We start from the raw sequence: 12619 nt of genomic DNA on the forward strand, positions 1-12619 counted from the left end.
CCCCCCCCCCCACCCCCCACCCACCACCCACCACCCAAAAAACCTAAAACAAGATTTGTATCTAGACATTTCCTACACCAAACCGGAAGGACTCTTCCGTCCATTTATTTTTTGATGGACTTTATCTAGAATGATTGTTTCCTAACAGTCTAATGGGAGCCTTAAAATGTGCCTTAATCCCAAACTTCGGATGATCAATGATGGTGATCATCATCCTTATTCCTTACCAATGTTACATAATCAGTAAAATTATAGTCAAGCAAGTAATAATATCCTTCTCTAACAATTGTTTTCACAAGTGAAGGCTGACCACCCTGAATATATAGAGTAGTTTTCGTTGGATAAACATGATAGCCCACCATCCATGCTTTCTACCTTGAAACTGAAGTTTAATCTTTGTACTTTCTTTTGGAAGTTAAGATTCAACAAATTTAGTTAGAATGTCCTGCATAAACAAACTATCAACTCCTTATTCAAGTGGCATGGTAGTTAATCTTCACCATGGTTATGGAAAGTCGAAGAGTCCTTTTCAGATCATAACTTATTGATGTGATGCCATTACCAATATCTCAACTTGTTCAGGGCAATTTAGTGTTGCCGGTGGAGTAGAACCCAAAGTGAATACATATAAAAATGCACATTACCCCAAAATTTACTATTTCTCAAATAAACTATTAAATAGAAAGTAAACGGGTATCTAGGGTTACCTCGATGTAGTTTTTAGAGAGAGAGGGAGAGAGATTAGGTCAAAAGATTGATTTGTTGTGACCAAACCTTATATTATAGATATCTGACCAACTAGGGTTAGCGGGTTTATAATTACTCCATGTGGTGACCCACGAATGAACTAAGTCGAGGCCCAGTTCAATTATCATAAACATCAGCCAAACAAACAATCATATGATACTCTAATTTTCTGATTAAAAAAAAAAAAATACACAAAACAAAAACAAAAACAAAAACCTAATATGGTTAGTCCAGTTTCCAGAATAAGAAATAACTCAGAAATTATTTGGACAGATACATTGTGGAACTAAATGACCATTAAGAAATAAGCTTCATATTAGGTAAGCAATATTATATGGCTCATCAAATTTTTCTCTTCTGTCAAAGACGAAAAGCCAGGAATTATGCTAGCAATAACAGCATTGCAGGAGCTGGGTCGACTGCAAGGAGTAACAACAACGGGACTTTATCATAGCAGATGCAAGCAGATATCATGCAGGCAATAAGCCTAAAGCAGCGGAAGCTCTCCAAGTGAAAGATTCAATAATATTGCTCTGGAGCAAGTATATATGGAGTCGTATTGTTGTTCTATCAGATCGATACAAAGAAAATATAGATCAAATAAACACGTCTTCTTGTACTTTTCAGTATCTAAGTAGAATGTGGAACAGAGATGCCCAGAAAGTATGCACTAGCTTGTAAAATTTTCATATTTGGTGTCCTAAACTCAGGTTTCTCTTTTGAGTAGTTCTCAATTCTTTATCAACAGTCACTACTTTACTGTCTTCAACCTTAGTTTTGAGTTAGAGAAAGAGAGAACTTCTAATCTGAGCAGGCTTGAATACTAGATCTCACCTTATACGTAACCACATAGAGAGGAAAACTAGAGAGGATCTTAGAAAGGAACTCTAAGATAGGGACTTTAGAAAGTTCTGAAAATGGAAATCCAGGCAGTGCAGCAAGCAAACTCAAAAGAGCTGTCGTTGTTTGCTCAAAAGGAACTATTTAAAATCCATGCATGGAAGTATGGAACTACTTCATGTAACAGGAAAGTTCTCCATTCTTTATCAACAGTCACTACCTTGAATCTTAGTTTTGAGTAGTGACAAAGAATTAATGCCGTTTAAAAGGGCTACTTGATCCGGAGTGGGCTCCTGTGAATGTTGGTCTCGAAGCATGGTGTGTTAAGTTTGTCTCGAATTCTAGACCCATTTTGAAAATTGTTCCGTTCCGACATATTTTGGTGGCGACCCGAATGGGAAGTTTTCTAAGATCTGTGATGGAAGCAGAGGGATTGGGCCGATAGGCCCAAGCCCAGGTATGGTTCGACCGGATTAACTACGTCCCGATGGGTCGACCAGTGACTCGGAGTATATTATGTACGGTTGTTTTGTTGAGAAAATCATTATATTTTTGGGGTTTTTTGAGCTAAGGTTTCAGGATGAGTTTTCTCACCGCTGTTTAGGTGTAATATCTCTTCTGCATAGTGAAACATCTTCTTTTCCGCTCGAAGACATAGCACATCACATCGGTGTGTGAACCTCGTTAAATCTCTATGTGTTGTGTGGATATGTCTTGGTTTATTTTTCGTATTTCTTGATGTTTGATCTAACATGGCGGTATGTTACAATAAACTGATTTATGTGCTTGAGTTCTTCAGAGGTCAAATTCACCTTATAAGCTGGTTTATGGGATTGGATTTTATTTTGGTAGAAGGATTGGAGTTGGCTAAAGCTGATTGCTCTATCAATATAAATCTATTGGATGAATCGGACTATTTTATCCCATGATATCAATATCCACCCATATGCTAATATGTATAATCGATACAATTGATACCTAAATACATGTTTTGGTTTTTTACAACCTGAAAACTAGCTTTTGCTTCCTGAAATTAACTCACTAGTGCATGAACAATGAGACAGTGAAAATTCAGATTGGCTCGGATTAGGTTTGGTCATTTATTAAATCTGGTTGAGTCTCATGACCCATGATTAGGTTTTATTTTTTATTTGTTACACAAAACTTGGTTTAGGGGTGTTAGTTTGGCCCTGATGGCCCAAACCCGCCCTTGTCCCACCCTGATCTCGAACAAGTATCGACCTAAACATTTTGGCCCTAAGGGACTAAAATTTTTTTACCCTGAGTCAGGGTCAGGGCAAGTAAGGGTTGTCTTTGACCCACCGAACCCTGATTTTTGCCCTTGATGTTGACACTGATGTTAACCCTGAATTTAACCTAATTTTATGTATTGTTTGACATTGAGTCTTTGACACCTCAAAACTCTTAATATATCTTCTTATCGATCTCTCTTGCTTTTTTTTTATCAAAAAAAAAAAAATCTCTCTTACTTTTTTTACCAAGAAATTTGTAACTTTGTATTTTTTATCTCCTCTTTATTATAAATATATATATTTTTTATTTTTAAGTTATTTCATATTTTGCAGGATCATGATCAGGATATATTCAGCTCTTGATGGCAAACCAAGGTTAGGGTGAATCAGGGTTGGGGTCAGGGTCAGGGTCAGAGTTAGGATCATCCCAGCCCGACTCTAAAAAATCAAGGGCAATCAGAGCGGGTAAGGGATGAGCTGAACCCTGAAGGGTAGAGTCAGGGTTGAAGTCTAACTCAGTGCAAGTTTGGGCCCAGTTAAGGGGATTCAAGGTTGGGTTAGGGTTTTAAGAAACCCAGCCCAACCCGGCCCTGTTGCACCCCTAACTTGGTTTATAATATTAAATAATAGGAAAATTTATATCCACCTCCCCTCACGTTTGTCCTTATTTTATCTATCCTCCTCACATTTCATTTATTACAATTAAACCCATCCAACCTAACGCCCGAGAGTTTTAGTTTTAATATGTAAAAACTATTTTACCCTTTTTAGTTGTTCAACCCCAAAAGGCAAAGTCGGTGAATGGCTACGGCATCTTCCATATTTCATCTCCGGCCACAAACGATTACTTTCTTCCGTGCTCATCATCTAAAACCTCTCCATGGCCGCCGCTTCTACTCTTTTTCCTATCATAGCGACCATAATCGCTGATTCTTTCCTCTTCTTCTCCGATGGCTGCTTCTGAGTGCTAAGGATCCAATTAGGGATTTCTGAGCCTTCAATCTTCAGGCGCTAGATAATAGATCTACCTTTCCTTTTTCTTCTCTTGATCCACCTCACACCTCCTATCTCACTCTCTTCCTCGCTGTCTATTTTCGTTTCCATAATTTTAGTTTGGGCCCCAAAGTTAATTATGTTCCTCCAAAGCAATTTTTCCCCATCCTGCAATAACACAGCAATCACGGGTCATTGCATCTCTTTCAATTTTTCACTGTTCATAGATCCCTTCCACATTTTTATTTGTTTATCCTTTCTTATTTTTATTCATTATTATCCATGGATCTACAGTTCTAAAGAGATAGGAGTTAGGACCATCTCTCTTTCAATTCTCTGTTCACCCAACTCAATGAACAGATCTTCCAAGCCTGAAATCCCCCCCCCCAAAGGTTCTGATCTTCAGAGATCGCCAAAAGAATTAAAACTCATCAATGTCTCCTCGTTGTCTGATGTATTTTGTTGAATCACAGCTCACGGACCCCACCCCTTTAACCCCCCACCTATGACAGGTACCTGAATTCGTCCATTTAAACTGATCAGAACAGCTATAATAAGATCATCAAATTCCCTTTAAAAAAAAAAAAAAATTTCTGCGTTCAACTTGAAAGTTTGGTGACCAAAACAGAATTAGAGTTATTCGATGAAACCCCAAACTCCACCAATGGTTCAGAGTGGGAAACAGTGGAAACACCATTGCCGCAGGGAACCCAAGACTCCATCAAGACTTCTTGTAGGGGAATTATGAGTTAGAATATTTGAGAGAGCAAACCTCTGTGTCACCTTCTTGATAGGAGAACTTTCAATCTATCACCTGTATGAAATATTATTGATATCTGTAACAAAGATTGTTAGAAAAATCTTATAAATCAGCCTCCAAGATAAAACAACCTGATGGTTCCCCCAGTAATCGTGCACTCGACTATTGGAACGATCTCTCAAATTTAATCTCTCAAAAATTGAAGAATTACTTCCTCAAGAAGCTTCTGTGTAGAGACATAAAGTGTCTCAAAAAGTTAATAGAGAAATTGCCTGAAGGAGCTTCAAAGGATAAATTACGTTCTAACAAGTGTAGTATTTAATAACCATTTTATGGAAAGACTTAAAGAATCTCCAAAACTGAAGGAAGTACATTATACCTCTAGCTTCAATAATAGGCTACATAAACAAACTAGCTAATTAAAAAACAATTAAGGGGAGATGTAAATAAGTTTAAAAAATAAAAACTGAAGGGGCAAGTGTTTTGAATCTTAATCTGTTTTTTAAAACTTGCATTAAAAACCAATACTTCTAAAATTAGGAACAACATTTTTGCGGGGGTTGAAGCCTTCATGGAAAATGCAAGTGCCGGCGATTCCTTTATTAGAGTAGGAGCTGCGGCTGGATCAGGAGTAGTCTTTGTAGGAGCAGCGGCAGAGTTGAGGAGGCAACTTTGTAGAAGGGATTTTAGGGTTGGGTAAAACGGTCACTGGGTTAGGATGTTTTAGGTAAAGATCTTACAAGGGTAAATTAGTCTTTTCAATTTAAAAACTAAACATTTCACTTGCGGTGTTAGCTGGACTGAGTTTATTTGTAATAAATGAAAAGAAAGGGGGGTGAATATAATAAGGGCAAATGTGAGGGTGAGGTGGATGTAAATTTCCTTAAACAATATCTTCGAAGATAAACAAGGGATGTGGATGTGCTCCAGATGGTTAGAATTGCATCCACACAACCATGGAAACACCCTTTACAAATGGTTGGATCAACGTTCACTCATATAGTTCATTGACGATTTGATTTGGTTTAAAAACATTGCTTATAGTTGTCGGAACAAGTTTTTTTTCCAAGTGATATATCACATATTGCTAAGGCTGCGTTTGGTAGTTATCTAGAAAAAAGTCTTTCCATTCTATAGGAATAAAAAAATTGAATAAAGTGTTTGCGGTGAACTTGGTGTTTTCAGTTTTTTTTTTTTTTTAAACGAAATAGGGGGATAAAATGTAGAATGCAATGATGGAACGACAAAATTTTTTGTATTTTGGGTTTTGTTTCAAAAAAAAAAAAAAAAAAAAAACCAACAACAACTAGGGTAATCGTTCATAAAACAGGTTCACCAAACACCAATTTTTTTTTTAAATGGCATTTTAAAATAAAAAAAAAGACTGTTTTTTATATGAATCGTCATTTATAGAACTGAATGACTACCGAATGCAGCCTAAAGGTGTCAATTTAGATATGAAATTGAAAACAAAACAAAAATGCCCATTTAAAAAATCAAAGTGAATTTTGTTTGGTTTTAATTTCAAAAGCTGCCATATTTTCTCAATTCGTTTCGATTTTTCAATTTCATCACTAAAATTGTTGAACCAAATCGAACTACCAATTTTTTAACTGAATAAAGAATTTATAAAGTTCCATTCTTTTTAAATTTGTTCGATCAATGTAAATGATAAATTCTATTCCTTATAATGTTTGGAAAAAGCTTTTGCGTATTATGATCCTTAAAGATAAGGTTTTTTTTTTTTTTCCTTTTCTTTTCTTTTCTTTTCTTTTCTTTTTGTGAAAATTTTGATTTCTACATTTTGTACCTTTTTTTTTGGGTGGGGGGGGGCATGGTTTTAAGGGCACAAATATCTTCTACGTTGAGACATTGAGCAGCAGTGAGGATCCAATGGCTGAGGTGCATGCCGGGGCCCTCATAGAGGTTGGATCCCCACTGCCACTCATTGCTCACCGTAGAGGATTTGAGTATAGGTTTAAGGTCTTGAACCAAATCAAATGACATAAGCCAAACTCCTTGAGCTATCGCAAGATAATTTATGGAGATAAAGAATAAGGGTTTTAAGATGGTTCGATGCAAGATTTTTTAAGTAAAATCAAAATCAAATCATTTAATAAAGGGTTTCATAAAACCGAAACCATTTATAAATGATTTTTAAGCAATCTTCTTATATTTTATAGTATTTTATCCAAACTTCTTTTGCCTTTGAAATTTTTAGTGAAATTGACTAAATTGTAACATTGAATTGAATTATTTATTGTTATATATTTTTTTTTATTGCAGCTTAATGTAAACTTAAATTTTTGTTTATTGAAATATATAAACTTAACATTAAATAACTTAAACTTACTATGCATATGTTAATCGATTTAATGATTTACTTAAATAATTTATCTAAATAATTTATCAATGATTTAAATTCTAAAATTAACATTGAATCACGATTTCAATGTAGAACTAAAATCGTATCATTTAATGAAACAATTTCGATAAACAATTTCCGGTTTCGTTTTCAGATTCACATCCTTAAATAATTATTTAAGTAGTGAGAGTCCATCGAGAACCAACGGACTGGGCTGTCTTTGATGAAATCAGGATATCGATATCAAACAGACTCTCGAGGCTCGTACTATCTATCGCCTATAAAACCAATCATTTGAAGCGTGAAATCTCCTCTTTGGGAGGCTCCAAGTTTCTAGCTGTTTTCCTCATTTCCCTCTCTAACTTGGAGAGTTTTCATTTTCTTTTTCAATTTCCCCCCCTTTCCTTTCGTCTCCTGTTCCTCTCCCAAAACCCTAACTCTCAGGCCTAACACTCTTTCCCCTGCAACATCGATTCCTTGCGTTTTCGAAGAAATTTTTATCCTTAGGGGATAAGAATGCAGCAGCAAAGGTTCAAACAACAGGCCTTGATGCAGCAAGCTCTTCTTCAGCAGCAGCAGCAACAGCAACAGCAACAGCAACAACAATCTCTCTATCATCCTGGCCTCTTGGCTCCTCCTCAAGTACGAAATTTCTTCCTTGTCTTTTTATTTGGCTTTTCTTCTATCGATTTGGTTCTGGTGTGACCTATTTACTTATTTCTTCTTCTCTTCGTCTCGATTTGGTTTCCGTGTCTTGTCTTCTCATTTTTGGATGATCTGTTTTCCGGGGGACAATGTTTTATATGATGTCTTGTCTTCTCATTTTTCTGTTTACTTCGATGCTTTCGACCATTTGGTCGCTCTTTGCGGTTTTTTTTTTTTTTTTTTTGTGGATATTTTGATTTCATGTTTGGTGGTTTTTCTTGCAATCAGATGTAATAGTAATATGTTCTCAAGATTGGAAATGCCATCTTAAGACAAATACAGTTAAATATTTTGCTTTCTTGTGCAAGCCAGTTTCTTTATGATATGGGCAGCTTCAGATTATGCCCATTTCCTGAAGCAATTGGAACATAGATGCAGGGGGTTTTCTTTTTCTCTTGTGGTAATGAGTTAGGGAAAGGTCCGAAGTCCTTGTTTACTGACCAGGCTGTTTTTGAGATAAAGCTCCATGACAAACTCTTGTTGTGTCCTCCCTGCTCCTAACTTCATATTGGAAGATAATATCAACGATTGTTGACTGTTGCGGTGGATAAGGAAACAAAGAAAAATGATAGCATATTGTTCCTGATAGAGAAACCCGTTTTAGTGTCTGTTCTCTACTCCTTTATTCTCCGTTTGGTGGTCATAGCAATGTTGAATTTTAACTTTTACAACCCAGAAAAAAAAAGAAATACCCAACCGCCCCCCCCAAAAAAAAAAAAAAAAAGAGAGTTTTCTCTGTAACAACTAGTGAATTGTGTGCGATTGATTGGATGTTACAACTCTAAACAAGTTTTTAATATATCATATTGATTGATGATTGAGGCAGAGTGAAGATTGAACCCATTTTGCCTGTCTGGTTTATTTATTTCTTTTTTGTACCTTAGTTGTTTCATTGAATTTTCTTTTGATAGTATTGTTCATGGATGTCTTCTTGATGCAGATTAATTACCAAAATAGGCTTGTTTTATTAGGAATAAGCCTAGGGTTGGGTTCCATACATGTTAGGCTTTTGATCCCATGTGTTTTGAGTGTAATAGACCACTTTTATGGGTCTAAAAAGGGGGCTTTAAGATTGAGTACGGGATTATTAGTTAGTTTCCATTTTCATTAGTTTCCTTTCTAGTTGGGCTTGATTTGAGTTATATTTGTTTCCTTATGAGTCAAGTTATTAATTGAGTCAAGTCCTTAGTTGTTAGTTTCCTTTTTCAACTAGTTTCTAATTTCAGTTAGTTTATAATTTCAGTTTTTAGTAGCTATTGTATTAGGAGAATATTTGGTTTCCTTTTTGAGGAACCTTCTATTTTGTAATTCCCTCCCCCATTAACATTATAAATAAAGAAGAGGAGGCTCCTAAAGGCCTAGATGATTTTGATAAAAAAAATTAATGGTTGTTGCTATTGTCTTCTACATGGAGATTTGTCTTGTGTTTGATCAAGGCTGATGGAATTGGTGTTTGATCCAATTGACTCTCAGCGGTGTGAAACACAAGAGGTCCTCTTCTAGTTATCTCCCTCTTTTCTTCCATACTCAAGGTGTTCCAGATCTGATCTACTGTTATAGAGTATCGTGCTGTTTTGGGACTAGGTTGGTTTGCCAATTCTAGTTCTACATCAAGTGGTATCAGAGCAAATTTTCCTGCAATTTTCTAACCATGGCAAGTCACATCACCAATGCTGAGTTGCACAAATTATATCGTGAGTTAGCCGAGAACCAACAGAATACTGATGCTAGGCTTGAGAGGACTGAAGCCAAGTTTGATAAGTTTATGGAAGAGATGATTGCCTTTATGAGGAGGTCCGACAAGCGAGCTGAAGAAGGATCCTCTACATTACCCCCTCAGCTCAACACTTTACGGATCGAAGACACACCTCAGAGGCAGCATCCTGATCCAGTTGTTCCCCAGGATGTTACCCGACAATTTTCTGACAGAGATTATGGCATCAAAGTTGAGGTTCCCGAGTTCAGTGGTGAAAAGGGACCTGAGGAATTTCTTGACTGGCTTACCAAAGTGGAGAGAATTTTTGCGTATAAGTCTCTTCCAGACGTGAAAAAGTGTGAACTCATCATCACCAAGTTTATTGGGTATGCATGTTCATGGTGGGATGATGTACTACATGCAAGGTTTGTCAGAAGACTTGGACCCGTTATCAATTGGGAGGTCATGAAGCAGATCCTGACTGAAAAATTTGTTCCCCTTAATTATGAAAAGGTAATGTTTCATAAATTACTTAACTTGCAACAAGGGAACAAAGATGTGGATTCTTACACCCTCGAATTCCACAAACTGTCTTCAAGGTGTCGGCTTCAGGAAACAGACCAGCAACGGGTGATGCGATATATCAGTGGGTTAAGTACTGAGATTCGACTTGAGTTGGCTAACACTGATTTCAGGTCTGTTGATGTGGCAGCGGCTCATGCCAAGACAACTGAAGAGAAGTCCATTTATTGGAAGGGTATGCTCAAGACTTCTTCAGTTTATAGACCTCCACCGCGTATGGAGGAAAAGAAGCCTGAAGCTCGCAGAGTTGAAGAGAAAAGGTCAGAGTTCAACAAGGATAGTGTTGGGGTGAAGAATATCATATGCCATAGTTGTGGCGAGAAGGGTCACTATTCCAACAAGTGTCCCAACAGGACTCGTTCTGTGAACGTTACAGAGAAGCAGCCGACAGAGAAGAATGAAGATGAATTTCATTTATATCCTTATCCGCTCGAGGACGATGATGTTGTCGATGATGAAGATGAGGATGTAGAAGCTCATTCAGCTAGCCTTTCATCCTTTTCGAATAGACTAGTTGATAAAGCTCCTCTCTTCAGACAGAAGGGTACTCTCCTGCACGGCTCCGACCCTATTGATGTTCATGCAGTTGTTGATACTGGGGCAGAAGCAAACTTCATATCTGCTGAATTTGTTCGAGCACACAACCTTCCACAGAAGCAGCTTTTCAAGAAGATTCACGTGCGAGGTTTTGGACCCACAGCTCGAGAAGAGGCCACTGCAGTTGTTCGAGTACATCTACAGTTTGGGCCACTACAGTACCATGTCACCTGCTTGGTCACCTCATTGGCGCACTGCGACATTCTTCTAGGGCGACCTTGGCAGCGACATGCAGGCATTCTCTATGATGGTGCACGGAACACTAAAAAGGTGAAGCAAGGAGGTCGTATGTACTTAATGAGGCCACATGCATTATCAGACATGCCACGTCGTCGACTGACTCCTGCTCCGGTGACACATCAACCTACTCTCCCTCCTCTTGGAGTTATGCTCCCTTCTATTTCGAGATATGTGCCACCTCATCGGAGAGCGATTTACAAGGGAATCTTGGGAGCACGACCTAACTCGACGGAGTCGAGTTCTTTTAAGACCGGGAGAGTTGATGCAGATTAATTACCAAAATATACTTGTTTTATTAGGAATAAGCCTAGGGTTGGGTTCCATACATGTTAGGCTTTTGATCCCATGTGTTTTGAGTGTAATAGACCACTTTTATGGGTCTAAAAAGGGGGCTCTAAGATTGAGTACGGGATTACTAGTTAGTTTCTATTTTCATTAGTTTCCTTTCTAGTTGGGCTTGATTTGAGTTATATTTGTTTCCTTATGAGTCAAGTTATTAATTGAGTCAAGTCCTTAGTGGTTAGTTTCCTTTTTCAACTAGTTTCTAATTTCAGTTAGTTTCTAATTTCAGTTTTTAGTAGCTATTGTATTAGGAGAATATTTGGTTTCCTTTTTGAGGAGCCTTCTATTTTGTAATTCCCTCCCCCATTAACATTATAAATAAAGAAGAGGAGGCTCCTAAAGGCCTAGATGATTTTGATAAAAAATTAATGGTTGTTGCTATTGTCTTCTACGTGGAGATTTGTCTTGTGTTTGATTAAGGCTGATGGAATTGGTGTTTGATCCAATTGACTCTCAGCGGTGTGAAGCACAAGAGGTCCTCTTCCTTAACTCATCTTCTTCTTCTCTCAACTACACAAAGTGTTATTGATCTGCTCAAGTTCTTACAGAGTATCCTGCAACATTGGGACTAGGTTGACTTGTCAATCCTAGTTCTACATTATCAGACCAAGAGAAGAACTTAACCCTAAATCTTAGGCTGATTTGATTTTCTCAGTAAGCCTCTATTCTGTTAAAGCCTTAGTGGTACCTACTGCTCTCTGTTTTGTTCTTTGTTTTGATAAATTTATATTAGATGCTATCATTGTGTTTACTGAGTGATGTACATATTTGTTGCATGAATATATGCCTGTAGTTTTGCTCCGAAATTGTTAAATATGATCTGTATTAAACGTGCACTGTATTGTTACCATGCCTTTTTACGCTAGAATTTTAAAGTATTATTGAATTTCAGGCCTGTTTAATACCTGTACATATCCCCATTTACCTTATTCAATCGGTGGGTTATTGTGAATGACAAGGACCTAGTTGCCGGATTTCTATATTTTGCCTGCTAATCCCTGTTTCTTGGAAATGTAGTCGTGAGATGGTAGATGGTTAATAAAAGTTTGATTTTGGATCACTGAACTTGTCTACTGATTGAAGTTCTTGAATTTTTTCAAGCTTTGGGGTAGTGTGGATGTGCTTATGACTGCTTTATGAGCTGGGGTGGGTTGAAAGTAAATTTTGAGCATTGCCCCTTTTTTTTATTTCTTCATTATTTTGGTACGTAGTTCATAGTTTGTAAGGCGGTAAGGCGACGGAGGCATTTGAGGGTTTTTCGGAGCGCCTTAGCGATAAGGCGGGCATAAAGCATCGCCTTATCGACTAAAACGTTATTGTGTAATTTTTTTATAAAACCAATATGTTTAACTCAAATCCTAGTTGAATCCTATTACTCATATGTTAAATAAATATTAAAGGTTCAAATTCATACCAATGTAGGATATTCATCAAGAAAACAAATCAATAAAGTGAATAAACTAAGTTCATCTTCATCAATCATCATAGCATATAATATA

This window comes from Macadamia integrifolia, chromosome 1, assembly GCF_013358625.1.
Source record: "Macadamia integrifolia cultivar HAES 741 chromosome 1, SCU_Mint_v3, whole genome shotgun sequence".
Classification (NCBI taxonomy): domain Eukaryota; kingdom Viridiplantae; phylum Streptophyta; class Magnoliopsida; order Proteales; family Proteaceae; genus Macadamia; species Macadamia integrifolia.